Consider the following 21,295-nt stretch of genomic DNA (forward strand, 5'->3'; position numbering starts at 1 on the left):
AAATCATGCCTACTTTGGACTCCGAAAGACACTACGGTCGAGTAAATTCTACAACACTGATAAGACCGGTAGTCTCCTATGGCCACGAGACGTGGGTTATGCTCGCGGAGGACCAGCGCGCCCTTAGTGTGTCCGAAAGGAAGGTATTGCGCACCATCTACGGCGGAGTGCAGATGGATGACGGAATGTGAAGAAGGCGAACAAACCATGAGTCATACTGCGAAAATCGACCAACTGCGTTGGGCTGGGCACGTCGTAAGAATGTCGGGTGACAGCCCAGTGAAAATGGTTCTTGACAACGACCCGATAGGAACGAGGAGAAGATGTGCGCAGCGGGCAAGATGGTACGACCAAGTGGAAGCAGACTGCATGGTTGACGACAAACAGCCATGGACCGAGATGAATGGAGGCAACTTTTGTGTACAACTTTTGGGCCACCGGGGTCTTTTGCTGATGAACACTTTCGTCGCCCCGTCACCCAGATATGGGTGACACTTTCCTCGTTTAAATTGAATAGGATTTTTGAAAGGAATTTGACAGAGTAGAAACCTAAATGTAACTATAAGATGTATAGAAAAACAATAAAATCATAGCATTATTGTTGTAATGTTTAAACTGTACTTTTCATTAGTTTATAGTGCGGATGGTTTGTACTGCAGTATTTTGTGAAACCCATATAATATGACTTTGGCATGTGTTATTATTGTCAAATCGTCTTCAAATTATAACAAATTTTGCTAGATAATGTGAAAGGTGTCTACAAACTAAGTTTTATCTTCATTTAATAATTTATCCGCAAGATGAGCCCCGCAAGGAACTCAAAAACGTCGCGTTGGGCGACGAACGTGTTAAGCAAGTAAGTATGAGTGTCCTGGTGTATTTTTACATGTACATTGCAGCTTAGTTGTATATGTTTAATTTCATGTTTGACCCATTCTCACCCCCCCTCAGCGTAAATAAGAGAATATTTCGAAAATGTTGAAATTCCCATGTGAAAACGTTTTTATAATCAAAAACAACAATCATTCATCCAGACAAGACATAAAACAATCATTTTAAAATATATTTAATCTTGTAGTAGTTCTGTATAATTGCTGAGCATGAGATTTTTCTGGGGAGTTATTTGATGGGTATTCACACATCAAACTAAGATGAATGACGAATTTCATGCCAACTCGTCTTAGGAGTTGGCAGCACCATCTCAGATAGTATTGAAACGTTGTGGGTATAAAGACATGAGTCATTTAAGCAACTTTGCATACTTCAAATATTCGAAAAACAATTCGACTACTTTTTGGAAAAAGCCAAATATTTTATCTTAATTTTTTACAAAAATTTATAACTTAAAAACTATGATACCTAAAAAATTCATGTCAAAGAATGAAATGTAGGAAATTGTTTAAATTTTCACAAAAAAATACCAAAAAATTTGGAACAAAATTTTGCTGACAAAAAAGTTATTTTAAAAACTAAAATTCATTTTTCTCAAAAATTTATTTTTTTTTAAGTTCCCAAAAATATATATTTGAATAGCCCTTACAATTTTCAACAAGTCGTCCATACATCGGAAGATGGGCACTTTTACAGGGAAAAAGTTTTTCCAACAACTTTTTCATGTTTCTTTGAAAAAAATACAACTTATCCTAATTTCGTTTAAAGTCAAGGTAGCGATATAGTGTATTCGACAAAGTTTTAGATCTTGTTATAATATAAACTTTTGTCGAAGACATCAATTTTCTATCTTTTATAGTTTTTGGAATATATATCATTATATGACTCCTGAAAAAAATAATGCTTTGCTCGTAAGATTTTTGTGTGTAAATTCTCACGTTTGACATGTTCTTGACATGTTTCTAAATAGAGAAAAGTTAGCAGAGCATTTAAAATGCGATAATTTATACGAAAAAATATTACGAATTGAACATTAATAGCATTTTTTCAAAGAAAAACATGAAAAAGTTGTTCGAAAATCTTTTTCCATGTAAATGTGCCCATCGTCCGATGTATGAAAAACTTGTCGGAAATTTTTAAGGGCTATTTATATCTATTTCTTGCAAAATTTTGAAAGCATATGTTTCCGAGAAAAATCAATTTTAATTTTCAAAATATTTTTTTTCAATGAAATTTTTTTTTCAAAATTTTTTTTGATAATTTTTAATGAAAACCAAAATAATGTCCTACATTCCATTATTTGACTGAAATTTTTTTGGTCTTATATTTTTTGTAGGTTTTTTTTTAAATTTTGAGTTTTTTAACTTTTTTTCGAAAAACCTTAATGGTCAGAGAATAGTCAGAGAATAAAATGTAGGATATTACTTAGGTTTTCATCAAAAATTACAAAAGAATTTTTTGGAAAAAAATTCATTGAAGGAAAAATATTTTGAACATTAAAATTCATTTTTCTCGAAATGCTTATTAATCGATATGCTTTCGATATGCTTTTAAATTTCGAAAAAATAGGAATAAATAGCCCTTAGAATTTCCAACAAGTTTTCCATACATCGGATGATGGGCAGATTTACATGGAAAAAGTTTTTCGAACAACAACTTTTTCATTTTTTTTCTTTGAAAATGGCTATTAACGTTTAATTAGTAACATTTTTATGTATAAACTATCGCAATTTACATGCTATTTTCTTCTTTCTTTTCTCTATTTGGAAACATGTCAAGAACATGTCAATCGTTACACACAAAAATGTTACGAGCAAAACATTATTATTTCAGGAGTCTTCATATAAAAATGACTTATATTCCGAAAACTATAACAGATATAAAGTTGACGTCTTCGACAAAAGTTCACATTTTAATAAGACCTAAAACTTTGTCGAATACACTATATCGCTACCTTGACTTTAAACAAAATTAGGATTAGTTGTATTTTTTTCAAAGAAACATGAAAAAGTTGTTGTTCGAAAAACTTTTTCCCTGTAAAAGTGCCCATCTTCCGATGTATGGACGACTTGTTCGAAATTTGACGGGTTATTCATATATATATTTTTGGGAATTTTAAAAAAATACGTTTTTGAGAAAGATGAATTTAAATTTTTCAAAATAACTTTTTTGTCAGCGAAATTGTTTTCCAAAACAATTTTTGGTATTTTTTCCTAAAAATTTAAACAATTTTCTGCATTTCATCCTTTGACATGAATGTTGCAGGTATAATAGTTTTTAAATTATAATTTTTCGTAAAAATTTTGGCTTTTTCCAAATAATTGTCTAATTATTTTTCGAATATTTCAAGTATGCAAAGCTTAAATCACCCATGTCTTTACACCCACAACTTTTCACTGCTATCTGAGATGTTGCTGCCAACGGCCAGTCGAGTTGGCATGAAATTCGTCGAATTATTAAATAATAACTATTAGTACTACAGTTGAGTATTATGCATTGGAAGTAGTGAAAATATGTCTTCTATTAAACGGTTCACATCTTTCAAAAATATTCGCGATATTTGTCAAGATATTACTGATAGTAATTTTCTCCGTTTTGACGTTGAATTATGATTGGGGAAAAGAAAAATACACACATAATTCATGATAAAAAGTAATATCATCATCATATTTAACCTGCATGAACAGGGCAGACTCGATATATATATATACAGTCTACAATGTATCTTCATTGTATATAATTGAATCGAAAAAAAAATTTTTAGTTGTTTTATATACATATAGTTTTTGCTTTTGAAAAAAGAAAGAAGAATTTAATTTTCAATTCATCCCCTTAAAGTCAGAAGAATAGAGGATCATATTTGATGGAAATCCTTCTTCGCATATGGTCGAATTCCAACAATGACAAAGTTATTGATTTTTTTTTTGCCTTAAACTGGCTCCGTTACGTAGGACGATTCTGTTGTTTCCGTTTGAAAGATGGGAAAACTACAAATTGGAAATAAAAAAAAACTTATAAGTTAGTAGTTTTTAAAAGACGGGCTTCGCGGATTCTCTTTTCAAATTATTCAGACATTATTTTCAATGTTCACCCCCACTAGAACGTCTATAGAATATTTTCATCTATCACACATACACATTGTTTTTATGCTGGCAACTTTCTGCTAGGAGTATTTTATGTTGAAAGTCAGAAATTCGAGATAAAAGTGGAGTAGGTTTTTTTTAGATAATTAAAAAATTTGGGCGGTATAGGGTTAAACAATTTCTGGTGAGTTATTAGAATATTCAAAAATCATGATTTATACTCCACTGTATTTATAGTAACTTATTCTTTTTCACTTTAACTTCGAAATATTATATTTTTTCTTGATATAACCTCAGAAAAGAGAAATATAAAAAAATCAAACAGTTTATAATCGAGTCCGATTTATGTTTATAAACATGGGGCACAAGCGTTGTGTTGAGTGAATTGATTTTCGATGTAATAACCCAAAAATAAAAATAACAAATTATTTTAAAGAAGGTAATGTTTACTCTAAATAAATGGCTTGAAAATCCAACAATGAATTATTGACTCTCTATCGAACATACATCGAACATAGAGAATGTTTGCTTTGCAATTTAATGCAAAAGACAGTTGAAAATTCATGGAAAAAATTAAAAAACGAACCCCTGTAGACCTAGTACTAAAAAAAAATACCACAAAAAAAACAATATAGAAATCAGGTTCACGATTTATAAATCACTGCAGTAAAACTTGAGAGAAATCAACAAGTGTTCATTAAATAATCCTCATCGAGCGGAATCACAACAAAACGAGTTAGAGGTTTTCAATTCGAACATATTATCATAGAGCATTGCACTACTAAATCATGAAATTATAACTGAACTTATTTACATTTAATTAAAACTTCCGCCTGAATTTAAAATTATCAGTCCTATCGCTGATTATTCTAGCCCATGCAGCTTGCACTATTCCGGTTTCTTCACTAAATTCAAAATGAACTGGTCTGTATTTTTCATTCCACAAGCTTCCACTACATTTTCAAACAGACAAAAACTAGTTTCAATACGTTAAACAAATATACCATCCCTCACATGTATAAGATCACTGTAGCTGCCAGCTTCCACCAGACACTGCACAAAGCACTGAACTCAACAGTTCGACAAAACTCAACCGTTTGCTAACCGCACAAAAATCAACCGGAATCACTTCGGTTCACTTCCGCTTTTCCGAGCTTGCTTCACTGGAGATGTCAACTGGTGGAAATGCACCGCACAACTGAATCGTTTTCCACATGGCGTTTTCCTTTTCTATACGGCGCTTTCCAAACCAACCGAGATTAGCACGCACACAGTCGAAACAGATCCTCACCACGCAAGAAGCGCCATGCACTGGAGGAGGAAAATTAACCAACATATTATTTACGCGCCCAACCGATTCCGCCCTGCCGTAGTGTAGACTCCTGCTTCTGTCCTCGTCCTGCGGTACACATTCGCTTGAATCCATACTTTTGAACGTGTTCGAAAATGGTAATAAGAAATCCGTTGGAGATAAGTGATTCGAAGGAGAAATTTCGGAACGAAAAGATCCACAAACTATCCTTGTATCGTTGCAAAAATTGATTGTTTTCAATTTTTTGAATAAGGAACGAAAACAGATGGATACCACTTTGAAACATTGCTTTTGAATCTCTATGCAAGCTTTAAAGTGATTTCACTGCATTTCAATATGATTGTGGAGTCATTCGACTGGCTGCATTTGGTTTTTCAAAGTTAATGATGAATCATAACTTCTCGCAAAAAATGGTTCTCTTGGTACAGGGTTACCCGTTTCATGGTTCGAAAAAACAGCAGAACAAATAAAAAATTCAGGTTAGGGTTTTTTTCTTTTTTCATCAATACTGTTCCACTAAATGTAGAATACAACATCATTTAAGTGTACCACAGATGATCGCTCGCTTGGTTCAATAATGTTGAGGTGATTTTCAGTTGCATTTAACGTATGACTTTTGCAAAAATCGACCAACTGTTTGTGTCGGATATGATTCCATATTAGCATCTTAAGATTCTCGCAAACTTCCACATTTATGACAAATATTGTTATGCCTTTTGTATTGTGCCAAAAACCTTTAGGTATAAAACCTAGGGCGGAAGAAAAGTTGAATTTTTGTAGCACTGTCTCGGTGCATTAGTTAAGGGTGGAAAAGTGTTGCACAGCACAAATTTGTACGTAAGTTGTATATTGTATCCCCGAATTTTGTCACAAACAAATCACATACGAAAATGTCTATCATCGTTATGTTCCATAGAAGATTGCACAGAACAAGTTACACGAAAACAGTAGAGGCCTAAAATGTGTCCACAATCCACAATCCACAATCCACAATTTATACAGTTTACTATAGAGCAATTCCACGTCAAACTACCTGCCCCGAACTTCTGCAATTTTTCCCATGCGCTGGAAGCTACTCGTATTACAAACTTCAATTTCATTTTCTGGTTATATGATCAAGTATATTGATCTGATTTTTCATTAGGGGATATCAAAACTCATTGACCTTTTTTCAAAAAAAATCCAGGTGTATGGCACGATTTTCGCTATCTCACTCTACCTACCGTCACCGCATATCTCACTATCCCTCTGTTGTAAAAATTCATCATCGAAATCACGATATGTCAGATGGTGGTAAATTGGTAATTCGCAATGACAGAAATATAATGTAGACGTCTGGTGGCGACTTCAAATTAGGGCCATAATGTGGGTCCCAAACTCGTTAGTGTAATCTCTATCAGATCAGAAGACATTTTCACCACTTGCAAACAAAAATGTTTTTAATTTAAATAGAATTCTAATTTGATATGGAAAAGCTAATTTTCATTCATAATTTTAATTTTGAAAACGTTCATTCCGACTGAAAATCAGCTATTCTTTGACGCTCTCCTAAACTAGTAAACGAAGCTCAATGCCGTCAACGCGGATCGCTGTTTGAAGAAAAACGAATACTTTCGACGTTTGAGATGTTGGCGCCAAAAACATGGCTGAAAAAATTATACGATAAGAATTTTATAGTAAACAAGTATTACGTTGAAAAGGGTGCTCATACACTGTTTGACCCAAGCCAAATATTAAGCTGTCAAAAAAGTCCTGCGGTATTTTTTTTTTTCATTTGTTCATAAAATTAGTTACAATCTTCTGTTTTGAGTCAAATATGCGCCGTTTTGTTCGATGACTTGTTCCCAACGAGATGCCAACTTCATAATACCCCTGTTATAGAAGCTCGCTTCCTTATTGGCAAAAAACTCGGATAGCCAATTTTCACAGGCCTCTTTTGTGGCTAACTTCTGACTACCTAGCTCGTTCACCATGGACAAAAACAGGTGGTAGTCACTTGGTGCAAGGTCCGGACTATACGGCGGATGCAAAAGAACCTGCCATCCGAGCTCCCGGAGCTTCTGGTGCGTCACCAAAGAAGTGTGTGGCCTGTCGTTGTCCTGATGAAAGACAATGCGGCCTCTGTTTATCAAAGATGGCCTCTTCTTCATGAGTGCTACTCAAGCGGTCCAGTTGTTGGCAGTACAGGTCCGAATTGAGCGTTTGGCCATAGGGAAGCAGCTCATAATAGATTATTCCTTGACAATCCCACCAAACACACAGCAGAACCTTCCTGGCCGTTAATGAGGGCTTGGCCACCGTCTGAGCCGCATCAGCGGGCTTCGACCACAACCGTTTGCGCTTCACGTTGTCGTAAGTGACCTACTTTTCATCGCCAGTCACCATCCGCTTCAGAAACGGGTCGATTTTGTTGCGATTCAGCAGCGATTCACATGTGTCGATACGGTCAAAGATGTTTTTTTGCGTCAACGTGTGTGGCACCCATACATCGAGCTTCTTTGTGAATCCAAGCTTCTTCATATGTTTAATAACGGTTTGATGACTTATCCCCAGCTCTTGGCCGATGCTACGGCTGCTACTATGCCGGTCTTTCTCGGCTAATTCAGCGATTTTGTCGCAATTTTCGACGACAGGCCTTCCGGAGCGTGGCGCATCTTCGACGACCTCTACACCAGAACGAAAACGTTGAAACCATCGTTGTGCGATGGAAATGGAAACTGTATCGGATCCATAAACTGCACAAATTTTATTGGCAGCTTGAGATGCATTTTTGCCTTTGTCATAGTAGTACTGTAAAATATGTCGGATTTTCTCTTTATTTTGCTCCATATTTGCGACACTATAACTCACGAACGACTTAACCAAACAAAACACTGTCAAGGACTATATTATAGCGCGCAAAAATACCTTTCCAACAAGCTATAGTATGACTCGATACAATGAATACAACTAGGACTACGCGCTTACAACGACACCTCGCGGAAATACCGCAGGACTTTTTTGACAGCCTAATATTTGACTCTTTTTGACAGATAAAATTCGATCAATGTGTACTGATGAAATATATTCGATACAAAACACGACAAGCAAATATTCAGTTTTTGGATGTTTGGGGTGCTCCCTTGGCCGAGTGGTTAGCGTCATAACTAACATGCCGGGTGTTCGGGTTCGATTCCCGTTCTGGTCGGGGGAATTTTTCGTCAAAAAAATTTCTTCCGACTTGCACTGTGATCACGCGTATTCTAGAGCTTGCCACTCAGAATGCATTCAAGGAGTGTTATTTGACTAGAAATCTCAAATAAGTACTAATAAAAATGACGCAAGTAATACTACGTTGAGACGGTAAAGTTCCTCTAGGAACGTTAATGCCATTGAAGAAGAAGAAGAAGAAGAAGAAGAAGATGCCTGACATTATTTTCGGCCTGTTCGTCAAACTTTAAATATTTCAGTCGATTTTTTCAATGTTCGTTGTTTGGCATTGTTTGCCATTGTTGATCATTGAGGAGTGGCAAACAAAATCGTGTTTGTACAAATTTCAGACCTAACTTTATATGTCAAAAAGTGTAAAATATTAGCACAAAAAATTCTCGTATGCTGCTCCTGTTTGTCGTAGCGCACCTCGATACAGAGGGCTTCCTATCCTTGTATCGAGCTGTGTGTGTATGTGTGAAGTCAGCACTAGGCATGAATGATATCCGCTCTTTGTGTTATGCTAGCTCACTCGCATTTGTGTTTCCATTTTATTCTATTTTATTTCTATATTTTATTTTTATTATTTATTTTATTTTATATATATTTTATTCTATTTTTGGTTTCCGCCTCTAGCCCTGAGATGGGCCCCTTGTGGAAAGAAACTCTATTCCATACTCCTCCTTCACCTGACAAGAGAACAATCCTCTCCTGCTCGACGCTCTGCGGCAACCATGTTGCTTCGATGACCACCAAATGAGAAGTGGTGTGGCTACAAATCGCAGATGGCTTATTTAAACCAAATATGTTGAATACGGGTAGAAACGAATGTATCAGTTGCTCGTTATAGATAGCTCTGTTCGGGAATGCATACAAATCGCCAGATCAAATGTATGAAAAATGTGAATGCTTCCAGTTTTTATTAATTTAAACTGTTCAGGCATTAGTGGATTGTACTGTATAGTATATCAAACGAATCTTAGAGAATTTCCGATTCCATTGGTGTGCAAAGTATCAGAATTTGTTCGCTATCAAAATAGTTATTAACGTTAACTTTATTTCACAAAAACGTGACCTTTTTTTTTGATTTGGCACCCTTCCTGAAAGACGTAGTTCTACGTCAGAATTATATTTAAGGTGAAGGTGGAACGAAGCCACTGTAGTAGTATAGTTAAAACCACGTGTAAAAATGGAGTAATAGTTTTTGTGAGAGAAGAGCTGTTTGTTTTGATTTTTGTACGTAAATAGATCAATTCACTTATCAGACTGTTTGGCGCTTCACTGATATGAGTCTTAGAATACATTTGGAAAAAATAACAATTCAATACTAAAGTAAAATGTATGAACGATGTGTTGCAATGAACAATTGCAAATATAAATCTATATATATATAAAAATGGATTTCTGTCTGTCTGTCTGTCTGTCTGTCTGTCGGATTCTTATGGACTCGGAAACTACTGAACCGATCAACCTGAAAATGGGTATGTAGGGGTTTTGGGGGCCGGGGAAGGTTTTCATGATAGTTTGAGACCCCTCCCCCTCGCTAAGGGGGAGCTGCAATACAAATGAAACACAAATTTCTACATTATCAAGAATTAATCTAATGAATGCAACCAAATTGGGCATTTCGAGGTTTAAGGGTACAATAAATGATTCTATGGTGGTTATACAGTCCAGCCACCTCTTTAAGGGTGGGTTGCCATAAAAATGAAACACAAATTTCTACATTACTCGAGAATTAATTAAGCAAATGAAACGAAATTTAGCATGTGGAGGTTTAAGGGTGCAATAAATGATTCTATAGTGGTTAGACACTCCACCCCCCCCCCTCTCTAAGGGAGAGCTGCCATACAATAGAAAAACAAATTTCTGCATTACTCGAGAATTAATCAAGCAAACGAAACCAAATTTGACATGTGGAAGATTCAGGGTGCAATAAATGATTCTTTGGTGGTTAGAGACTCCTCCTCCCTCTCTTAGGGTGGGCTGTCATACAAATGAAAAACAAATTTCTGCACCTGAAAATTAATCAAGTAAATTCGGCATGTGAAGATTTTAGGGGGCAAGAAATGTCTTTGTTCTATCATATTTTCGGTATCAAACATTTATTCCATGTTACGGAGAAATATGTTATTTGCTAGTGGTTGAAAAATCTTGAACGAGAATTGTGTCTAAAAATAATCTGATATTATAATGATGAGTTTTGGTACTAGGAATTTTTTAGTAAAAGGTAAATTCAACGGGGTCGATTAGAAGATCAATCAATGAACAGTTCCGGATTGGACTAATGAACTTGCGCTTAGTAAAAAAAACGTGAATGTTTGAAGGAATTGATAACAAAAAACAAATTTCGGGCGGGACGAAGTTTGCCGGGTCAGCTGATATATGTATATAGAAGGTTTGTTTGCATATGGAGTAAAATTCTGATTATACGCATGAACATGAGCAAATTTATAACACATGCGAATTGGGGCTCTTTTGGTATTAACAAATTCTTCCACACAGTAACTCGATGTTGATAATTCCTTTATATTTTGCTTCGTTGATTGTTTTTTTTTCACATATTCACGTTGGAGAGCCTTAACCCTTCTTTTCGTTGGCCGAGGCATTTTGATTGAATGTAATACTTTTCCGTTTCCTATTTTTGAAAGCAGAGGCAGCCGTGGCAGTGTTCCGAGCTCTGCAACACAATTTTCTTAACCAATGTTGAAGTTGCTAAAACTCACATTATATACCCATTAAACGTAAAAACAATAATTGTATTGATATCAACACAATTTTAATTAATTGATTTTCATGACATGAAACGCTATGACTCAGGAATAACATTCTATTGAGTGGTTTTTATAGCTGTTTCGATGGTGTTGCCTGGCATCAGTGTTGAAAAAATAACGATGCTTTCACCAATACAAACAAAACCATTGGGGAAAATTGAAAATGAAAATTTAACTTTCAGAGCACTAGCTCGAGTTTTCCGACGCTTTTCACTATTCATCGCGACGGCAGATGAAAATTTAATATCTTGTGAGTAATTGATTAGAGTTTGGTTGATATTACTTGATGGGATGTGTGCGAAAACGATCGGTTTCTTCACACTCTTTCGCGAAATTATTGGTTTTCGGGCGAAAAGAAAGAAATGAGCGCCATTGTTCCTTCACCTTAACATCAATAGTTTTAATATTTCAAAACACCCCTCTGCGATATTTTTCAATAATATTATTGTTAGAATATTTGCCTTATTTTTGAAAGTTTTTTCAGACAGGCGGGCGAATAAAGTGTTTTATTTTTGCTAATTAAAAGTTCAAAGATTTTTTTGTCATAGTTGTTTTTCTTATCGCACAACTGTCTTAGTCGACAGTATAAATCCTTCCGAGCTATCTAACGCCTCGTTCTATAACATCAAACTCATATCTAACTCAAATCTAATTTTTGATTTATATCAATTTATGTGTAGAGAAATTTTTCTTGGATCCAGGTGAAATAAAAATCCTCTGCTACCAATGGAAAAAGCTTCATCGCTCACAGTTTGTTAGTTACTTTCAGAACAGTTTTTGTGAAAAAATTTCAACAATGTCAGAAAAATACAGCCATATCAAACCGACTTTCCTCTGTTTTTCCAGAAATTCCTTTTTTCGAAAAATCATAGCCAATTAGCAATTAGCTCTTATATTTTTCATATTACACTCGCAAAATTAAATTTTGTTTTCGTAATTATTGATTGTGTTTGTTTTTTTATACAGTTTACATGTTTCATAGATAAAGGGCGCTATATTTTTTCTTGAAAAGTCGGGTCTTTTTACATAACAAATCCAAAAATCAGAGAGGCGTTTATTTCGTTTTTGAGCTATGATTTTTCAAAGTTAACATGTCAACATGTACATTGATTCAAAGCGGTTTTAACATGATTACATTATCAATATTCATTATAGTTTCTAATCCATGACTATCATGTTAAACGTAAATACTTGAATCAATTTGAAAACTGAGAAATATGAAAAATATCAGATGAACTATCTTTATTACTAACCTTCCTTGTGCTAATCAAACTGGATATGGAGTTCCTTATAGTCCGGAAAGAATGTATTACTCAAATTCAATCTAATTAATGTATGAGATACAAAAGCATCGAAATTGGTTCATGTCCCACGTCTATCATGCATTAGGTTGAGGAAATCCATTATTTTGGATGTCGATAAAATCACAGAAATAATCGAAGATGACCGACACTTTAGTAGTCATAGCATCGCCCAGAGGCTATTGTATATTTGGTGAGATTTGAAAGAAATCATTTATTATGAGTTGCTCCCGTACGACAAACACTAAATTCAGATCTACTGCCAATAACTGGATCGTTTAAAGCGATTGACTCGAAACGGCCAGAATTGGCCAACAGATGAGTTGTGTTCCATGTAGTCTGTAGTCTGTAGTGACTCGCTAGAAACTTCTGGAGCTTGGCTGGGAAGTTTCAATGCATCCACCATATAGTTCGTACCTGGCACTAAGCGATTACCACCTTTTTCTCGCATTGCAAAACTTCCTGAGTGATGAGTAATTAAGATCAAGAGAAGATTGTGAAAGTCGATTACTTTCGAGTATCGAGTCTTTCGCCAACAAGTATCAAAACATCTATTAGAATTGCATTATGAAGCTACATTTAAAATGGCAACAAAATACACACTAATATATTTATTTTATCCAAATCGGACGATCCGAAACTTCCTAAATAAAGTTTTGAATTTCACGCAAAAATAATGGATTTTTTTACCCCAAATCATAAAAATATTGATAATGTAACATGTTACAGTTGCTATAAATCAATGTAGGTGAATGGTAGTCGAATCACAAAGGAATATTACACAAAGACTGAAAACATGATAACTTAATAATTCAAAAACGAAAAAAATTCTCTCTGACTTTTTGATATGCTATATGCCTGAGCTTTAAAAAAAATCTATCTTTGAATCATGTGAACTATAAAAAACCTAAACTACCTACCTACACCAAGATATTTTTTTTTGCAAGCGCGACATTGTTCTAAAGAAGACTAGCTTTAATTTGATTTGTCAATTATCTAAATCGGTTCAGTAGTTCGAAAGCTATGAATTCTTGAAAAAAGAATTATATGGATGTGGATATGGATTTTTCGGACCAATCTAAAATCTGAAAAATATGGAACTAATATTCTGCGATAAGCAACAAAACTACCAATTTTTAATTTTACCAATTTCAATTTTACAATTATACCAATTTTTTATTTATTTTCACAATGCTCGCGCTGGTTACAGTTAGTTTAAACTCAAAATACACATTTTATGACATAAACAAAAGTTAATAAAGTAGAAGGGTCTGTACCTAGAGGCTAGGATGGAAACTCGATGTAGGACTTTGAGGAGACTGGTAAAAAAAACTATAATTTTGACTCGTTCAATGCTCCAAATGGTGGTAAATTGTATACAAAAATATATTTCTCACCCAACAATGCTGTATGTAATAATAAAATTATTCGCGCAATTTTTCATTTTTCCTTTTGGGACTCAACCATTAAAAACCATTTTGAATAGTAGTTAAATCAGAGAAAAAATTCCCTAACGTCATTTTTAAATTTTTACAAACATCCCGGTAACGGTTATCACAATAACACGTACACACAATAGGCCAAAAAATGGATTAAAAGCAACGAGAAAACATTTTTTAAATTGTCTTTCCCACTAGAAAATTATTTGTTTACCACATTTATATGCTGTCTCTGCTTCCGGTTTTTTTTTTGACGTAGGACTACGTCTTTCATTTCTATACCGGGGTGTAAAATCAAAGTTTCGAAAACGAAAGCGTTACGCCGGAGACCGAGATTTTGAGCGTTGATAGCTCCTAAACAACTGAACGAAATGGTATGATAAACACTTCATTCGAACGATAAAATGTCTACGCGTTCTATACTTGTTACTTTTTGATCCAAAAACTTGTTTCAATAGTCTTAAATTTGCTTTCAAAACAGGCTATCACCAATCGGTATATAAGCGAGCGCCGCTTGGAAATCCACTCAGTTCTAAAGGTGGCCGTACACTGTTTGCCCGGAGGTCAAATATTTGTTATTTTTTGACAGATAAGGTTTGATTTGATATTTGTACAAACACTATTTTGTTTGCCACTCTTCAATTTTCAACAGTAGTAAACAATATCAAACACCGAACATGGAAAAAATCAACTGAAATATTCAAGGTAACCTAACCATGTACCGACAGGTTCGAAGAGCAGACTGAAAAAATATGTTAGGCATCCAATAATTGAATATTTGCTTGTCGTGTTTTGTGTAGAATATATTTGATCTGTACACGTTGACCAAATTTTATCTGTCAAAAAGAATCAAATATTTGGCTTCGGTCAAACAGTGTATGAGCACCCTAATTGAACAGCGATTGGAGCATGTTGTCGCTGTTGTGGTGACGCTCTTTGTTTATCATGAAAGCGCGGATGAACGGTGTCACCAAGAACCTGTTTGTGCACCTTAGGCCAGACATGAATCCATCAGGAGGATAGTGATGCCACAAACGGTTCCCCGGGAAGATCTCGAAGCAGCCGCTACACACACACACACACATACACGCGCGGAAATCTTTCCGTTTGGATGCCATTCGGCATCGAGAAAGATCCGGAAAATAATCTGCCAGTTCCTCTGGGAATTTGAAAATACTTCATGAGAAAGAGTTTATTTGAATGTTTTCTATCCATGTAACACTGTGACCAAATACATTTGGTTTTGTGATTTTTCAATCAATCGCAATTAACAGGATAGCTTCTGAAGATTATTCTTCCCCATCAGTAGGATATTTCCGTATCCAATATTGTATGCGCCCGCAATCGATTATTGCTCAGTCGCCGAAAGTTCCGAGCTCAGAGAGTTCATTCCCCTCTAGTTTGCCTTCCAAATTGCCATCGTAAACCACGCCTTCTCTCGATTCAATCCCGCACAAAAAGCATACTTAAGCGATATTCTGGTGGTGAGACACATTCCATTCATTGTGTGGACACCGACTGGACAACATCGTTGCTAGACGAGCTGGACGGCGAGGGATCGAGTGCCTTTCTCAAGGCAAGAGGGTGAAGGTGGTAGTGCTGGAGTAGAGTAGAGTAGAGTTTTCAAAGGGCCTTTCTCAAGGCTAGAGACGAATGAACTGCAAAAGTTTAAAGTCTCTATAATACAAGACCTTCCTTTGAGACGCATTCATTTTTCGTGAGGACATCGACAAGACAACATCGTTGCTGAGGATGCTGGACGGCGAAGGATCGAGATCTGCCCTGAAACGCAAGCAGTTTGTTTGAAACTGTGAGGGAGCACAGAGAAGCCGATCCTTCAGGAGAAGTGAAGGTGACCATCGAAGCAGCCGCTACACACACACACACACGCACGGAACTCTTTCCGTTTGGATGCCATTCAGCATCGAGAAAGATCCGGAAAATAATCTGCCTCTGGGAATTCAAAAATACATTCATGTGAAAGAGTTTATTTTGATGTTTTCTATCCATGTAACACTGTGACCAAATATGTTTCAATCAAGTGCTATTAGCAGATGGTTATCGAGTTAGCATTAACCACTGGTGGGCTTCCAGTATCGAGGAAAATGTGCAAATATCTAATCGTTACTGAAAATAATCTGCCAGTTCCTCTGGGAATTTAAAATTACATTCATGTGAATTCATCTTTCACATGAATGTAATTTTAAATTCCCAGAGGAACTGGCAGATTATTTTCAGTAACGATTAGATATTTGCACATTTTGCTCGATACTGGAGGTGGGCTTCCATAGAAATACATAGAATATAGATAGAAAACATTCAAATAAACTCTTTCACATGAATGTATTTTTAAATCCCCAAAGGAACGATTAGATATTTCCATATTTTCCTCGATACTGGAAGCCCACCAGTGGTTACTGCTAACTCGATAACCATCTGCTTATTTGAATGTTTTCAATCTGTTTATTTGAATGTTTTCTATCTATGTAACACTGTGACCAAATATTTTTCAATCGAGTGCTATTAACAGGTGGTTATCGAATTAGCATTAACCACTGGTGGGCTTCCAGTATCGAGGAAAATATGGAAATATCTAATCGTTCCTCTGGGAATTTAAAAATACATTCATGTGAAAGAGTTTATTTGAATGTTTTCTATCCATGTAACACTGTGACCAAATACATTTGGTTTTGTGATTTTCAATTAATCGCAATTAACAGGATAGCTTCTGAAGATTATTCTTCCCCATCAGTAGGATATTTCCGTATCCAATATTGTATGCGCCCGCAATCGATTATTGCTCAGTCGCCGAAAGTTCCGAGCTCAGAGAGTTCATTCCCCTCTAGTTTGCCTTCCAAATTGCCATCGTAAACCACGCCTTCTCTCGATTCAATCCCGCACAAAAAGCATACTTAAGCGATATTCTGGTGGTGAGACACATTCCATTCATTGTGTGGACACCGACTGGACAACATCGTTGCTAGACGAGCTGGACGGCGAGGGATCGAGTGCCTTTCTCAAGGCAAGAGGGTGAAGGTGGTAGTGCTGGAGTAGAGTAGAGTAGAGTTTTCAAAGGGCCTTTCTCAAGGCTAGAGACGAATGAACTGCAAAAGTTTAAAGTCTCTATAATACAAGACCTTCCTTTGAGACGCATTCATTTTTCGTGAGGACATCGACAAGACAACATCGTTGCTGAGGATGCTGGACGGCGAAGGATCGAGATCTGCCCTGAAACGCAAGCAGTTTGTTTGAAACTGTGAGGGAGCACAGAGAAGCCGATCCTTCAGGAGAAGTGAAGGTGACCATCGAAGCAGCCGCTACACACACACACACACGCACGGAACTCTTTCCGTTTGGATGCCATTCAGCATCGAGAAAGATCCGGAAAATAATCTGCCTCTGGGAATTCAAAAATACATTCATGTGAAAGAGTTTATTTTGATGTTTTCTATCCATGTAACACTGTGACCAAATATGTTTCAATCAAGTGCTATTAGCAGATGGTTATCGAGTTAGCATTAACCACTGGTGGGCTTCCAGTATCGAGGAAAATGTGCAAATATCTAATCGTTACTGAAAATAATCTGCCAGTTCCTCTGGGAATTTAAAATTACATTCATGTGAATTCATCTTTCACATGAATGTAATTTTAAATTCCCAGAGGAACTGGCAGATTATTTTCAGTAACGATTAGATATTTGCACATTTTCCTCGATACTGGAGGTGGGCTTCCATAGAAATACATAGAATATAGATAGAAAACATTCAAATAAACTCTTTCACATGAATGTATTTTTAAATCCCCAAAGGAACGATTAGATATTTCCATATTTTCCTCGATACTGGAAGCCCACCAGTGGTTACTGCTAACTCGATAACCATCTGCTTATTTGAATGTTTTCAATCTGTTTATTTGAATGTTTTCTATCTATGTAACACTGTGACCAAATATTTTTCAATCGAGTGCTATTAACAGGTGGTTATCGAATTAGCATTAACCACTGGTGGGCTTCCAGTATCGAGGAAAATATGGAAATATCTAATCGTTCCTCTGGGAATTTAAAAATACATTCATGTGAAAGAGTTTATTTGAATGTTTTCTATCCATGTAACACTGTGACCAAATACATTTGGTTTTGTGATTTTTCAATTAATCGCAATTAACAGGATAGCTTCTGAAGATTATTCTTCCCCATCAGTAGGATATTTTCGTATCCAATATTAGATGCATAAAACCTTGTACCTCCAACGTAACGCTCTCGTTTTCGAAGTCCCCCAAATATTCATTTATTCATTCATTCAGCATGGATTCAGATTCAACTTCAAACAAAGGATCACTGAATCAACGATAGTCCTACGTCACCATTGCGGTTATACCATAGATATAACCCACTTTCTGTTTTTTTTTGATAAACACATGAATTGAAATAATACATAAAATTGGAAATTCAAAGCTTTCCCTAGAAGCAAATTTAATTGCAATGATGAAAACAATCCTAATTTAAAATTTAAAATTAAGCGTACATTTACAAAATAAGCCATGCGTTACATGCATTTTGCTTGTGAATGACAATATCGTTATCTTTTTTAGTTTCTTCAAGCGTTTTCGTTCTATTCATCCGTTCCGTCCAACGCAATCTGCTTTCCCCATGTATTCAGTTCAGATGCACATAATTTGTTTCCAAACAGGTCGCTTGTAATCAGTTCATTTGGGATCAGTTCGTATGGCGAACTATCGTTTTTTTTTTTTTTTTTTGACGTAGAACTACGTCTTTCATTAAGGGTGCCAAATCAGAAAACAGGTCACGTTTTTATGAAATAAAGTTAACGTTAATAACTATTTTTGCCGCGAACGGATTTTGGCGATTTACATACTAAACGAATCGGAAATTCCGTAAGATTTGTTTAATATGCTATACGTTACAATCCCCTGGTTTGTAAATGGTTAAAATTCATGAAAACTTTAAGCGTTTCCATTTTCCCATACATTTGTTCTGTCCATTTGTGTGCTTTCCCAAACAGAGCTTTCAATAACGAGCAACTTATCGACGACCAACGGAGGGGAAATCGTAGTATTTAAAGTCTCCGTGAACAAAGGAAAAGTAGAAGAATGAAGGGGAATACTTGCCTAGAGTATAAACAGTAGATCTCGCTGAGGCAAACTTTCATTCGGCATTGGACTGTTGAGCAATTCAGTTCACTTTGCTTTCGCTGCGCTTCGATCTAAGATTGGACCCCACCAGTGATAATCCAACTTGGATATCGTCGTTTGGTTTTTCTGTTCGTTTTTCGCGTTATTCGTATTGTGTGCTTTTCTTTCCGCGTCATAAATTGGACGCTTCGCGTAGTGTGTGATGAGCAAGAAGGAAAAGAAGGCAGGCTTGAGCCCTGCAAAAAACGAACGCATTGCCAGGGGCAATAAAATTTCGAGGCAAGCGTCATCTAATGATGCACGCGATGTTGGTGCAGTGAAAAGCGCTCGCACTGAACCGAGCCTTCGCGAGTGTGACACCGCATCGAACAACAGCGAAGTAGGCGATTTCGGCGCGTTGGTCGAAAATGTAAACGCCATTACCCAGGCAGCAACCAAAATCAAGCTTCCCCCGCTGGTAGTGAAGGTCTTGACAAACTCATCAGCGAATTCGCATCGATGGGTGTTACAGCAGAGTACAAGCTGTGTGGCATAATTCAGTCTTTTTCCAAGCAGTTAACATTGTTTTTTTTTCGTCATCATAAGGGCCTCGTTGGAGCCTTTGAGAATGCATCAATGCATTAAACTGACGTTATGGCGAATCAGGCGTAAAGGTTGTGCGCCAAAAAATTATTTGGGGAAAACCAAACATATTGAATGTCTTACTGGAATGTTATAAGTTATTTGGGTTCGCGTGCCAGTCGCAAAACTGCCTTCAACTAGGATTGCATTTGCGCTAATATTGATCATAATGAAGCATTGCTACTGTTTTCGAGGTTGTTATTAACAAAAAGAGTTTATTTCGCTTGTTTAGTCACAAAGTAGTAGATGTCGTTCTGGAATTTTGTATGTGATTAGATTTCGCTTGCCAGTGGCAAAACTTCCTCCACTAAGGGTGACAGCTGCGCTTCTCTCGAGCATGAGAAAGTAATGGAACTTTTTTCGAGACCAGTAATATTAACAGAAGCGTTTCTTTTGAGAATAGCGCAAAATGATAAGAATGGTTTATATTCCTAGTAGTTTCAAGCCACCAATGTATGGCTCTGTATGTATGCTATGGCGAACGCTTGTTTGGCGCTTGGTTTGCGTTGTACGAACGATGCCTAGAGGTGCGATTCCTTTGAGACAATACTATTTCAGAGATTATTCTACTAAGCAGTTGTTTCTAAAATTTCACAGCATTATAGAATAATATCCGAAGATATAAACAAGCGACTTATATAAAATAACAGCGTAGTTCTACGTCAACAATGCGGTCGTATCTTGGACACAACCTCCTATAATTTTTTTAAAAAGACCGTTCGTTCAATTTTTTTGGCGAACTTGTTTTTTCGTATCGTTCGTGAACGGTTTGTCTGTCTCTACCCTGGACACTAACGCCCAGAGGGCCTAATCACGAACATCACTGCCACGTACGCTTTCACGTCACTTACACTTCACTTAATCTTTTTGTGTCTATCATCATTGTCACGGACAGCTGCGTGTAAAAATGAACTCCGTGAAGTGAAAGTGTGCATTCCCGTTTATAAGAGACATGTTGGTTGCATAATGTCGGGTGTTTGAACGTTGTGTCGGATGCATAATTTCGGACGTTTGAACGTTATGTAGGTAAAATTAATACAGCGTATGAGATAATATTCCATTGTATTAATCGTATGTTTTAGAATGACAAGTTTGCGATCGATGATTAGTTTGTTGAATCAAATGCTGGCTCAAAGATGAGGAGGAATAATTGGTTGCTCGGAAATAATGTAGTTGTTGAACATATGGGAATGTAATTTTATTTTTCTATAAATTACGCTAGAGATAAAACATGACTATTACGTTTAATAATCAAAATCTCGCATACTTTTGTACTTAGCTCTGTCTTACTCGTTTGAATAGTGAGAAATATTTAAAATCATTTTTTATGAACCGTTTCTACAATTTTGATGAATAATAATATCTTCTATATCTCAGAACAAACCCGAATTTATCCACCTCACGATCAGTATAATCTGAGCTACTTCCATATGGGATTCTGAAGTTATATCCTCTTATCCTTCCCCTTTAATTTGATATACGGGATATGAGGTTATTTAATTATTTAGACAGAAACTGGTCAGCAGCGTCGGT

General features: G+C 36.1%; 1 protein-coding gene across 1 annotated transcript in view; it reads right to left on the bottom strand.

Moving 5' to 3' along the window:
- Positions 1 to 5,174, bottom strand: part of LOC129776014 (uncharacterized) — a 143,322-nt gene extending 138,148 nt beyond the window's left edge. Inside the window, exon 1 of the mRNA XM_055781379.1 lies at positions 4,989 to 5,174. The gene's annotated coding sequence lies outside the window, so the exon portion shown is untranslated. The remainder of the gene's footprint in view (positions 1 to 4,988) is intronic.
- Between the last annotated feature and the right edge of the window lie 16,121 nt (positions 5,175 to 21,295).

Source organism: Toxorhynchites rutilus, chromosome 3 (genome assembly GCF_029784135.1).
Source record: "Toxorhynchites rutilus septentrionalis strain SRP chromosome 3, ASM2978413v1, whole genome shotgun sequence".
Lineage (NCBI taxonomy): Eukaryota > Metazoa > Arthropoda > Insecta > Diptera > Culicidae > Toxorhynchites > Toxorhynchites rutilus.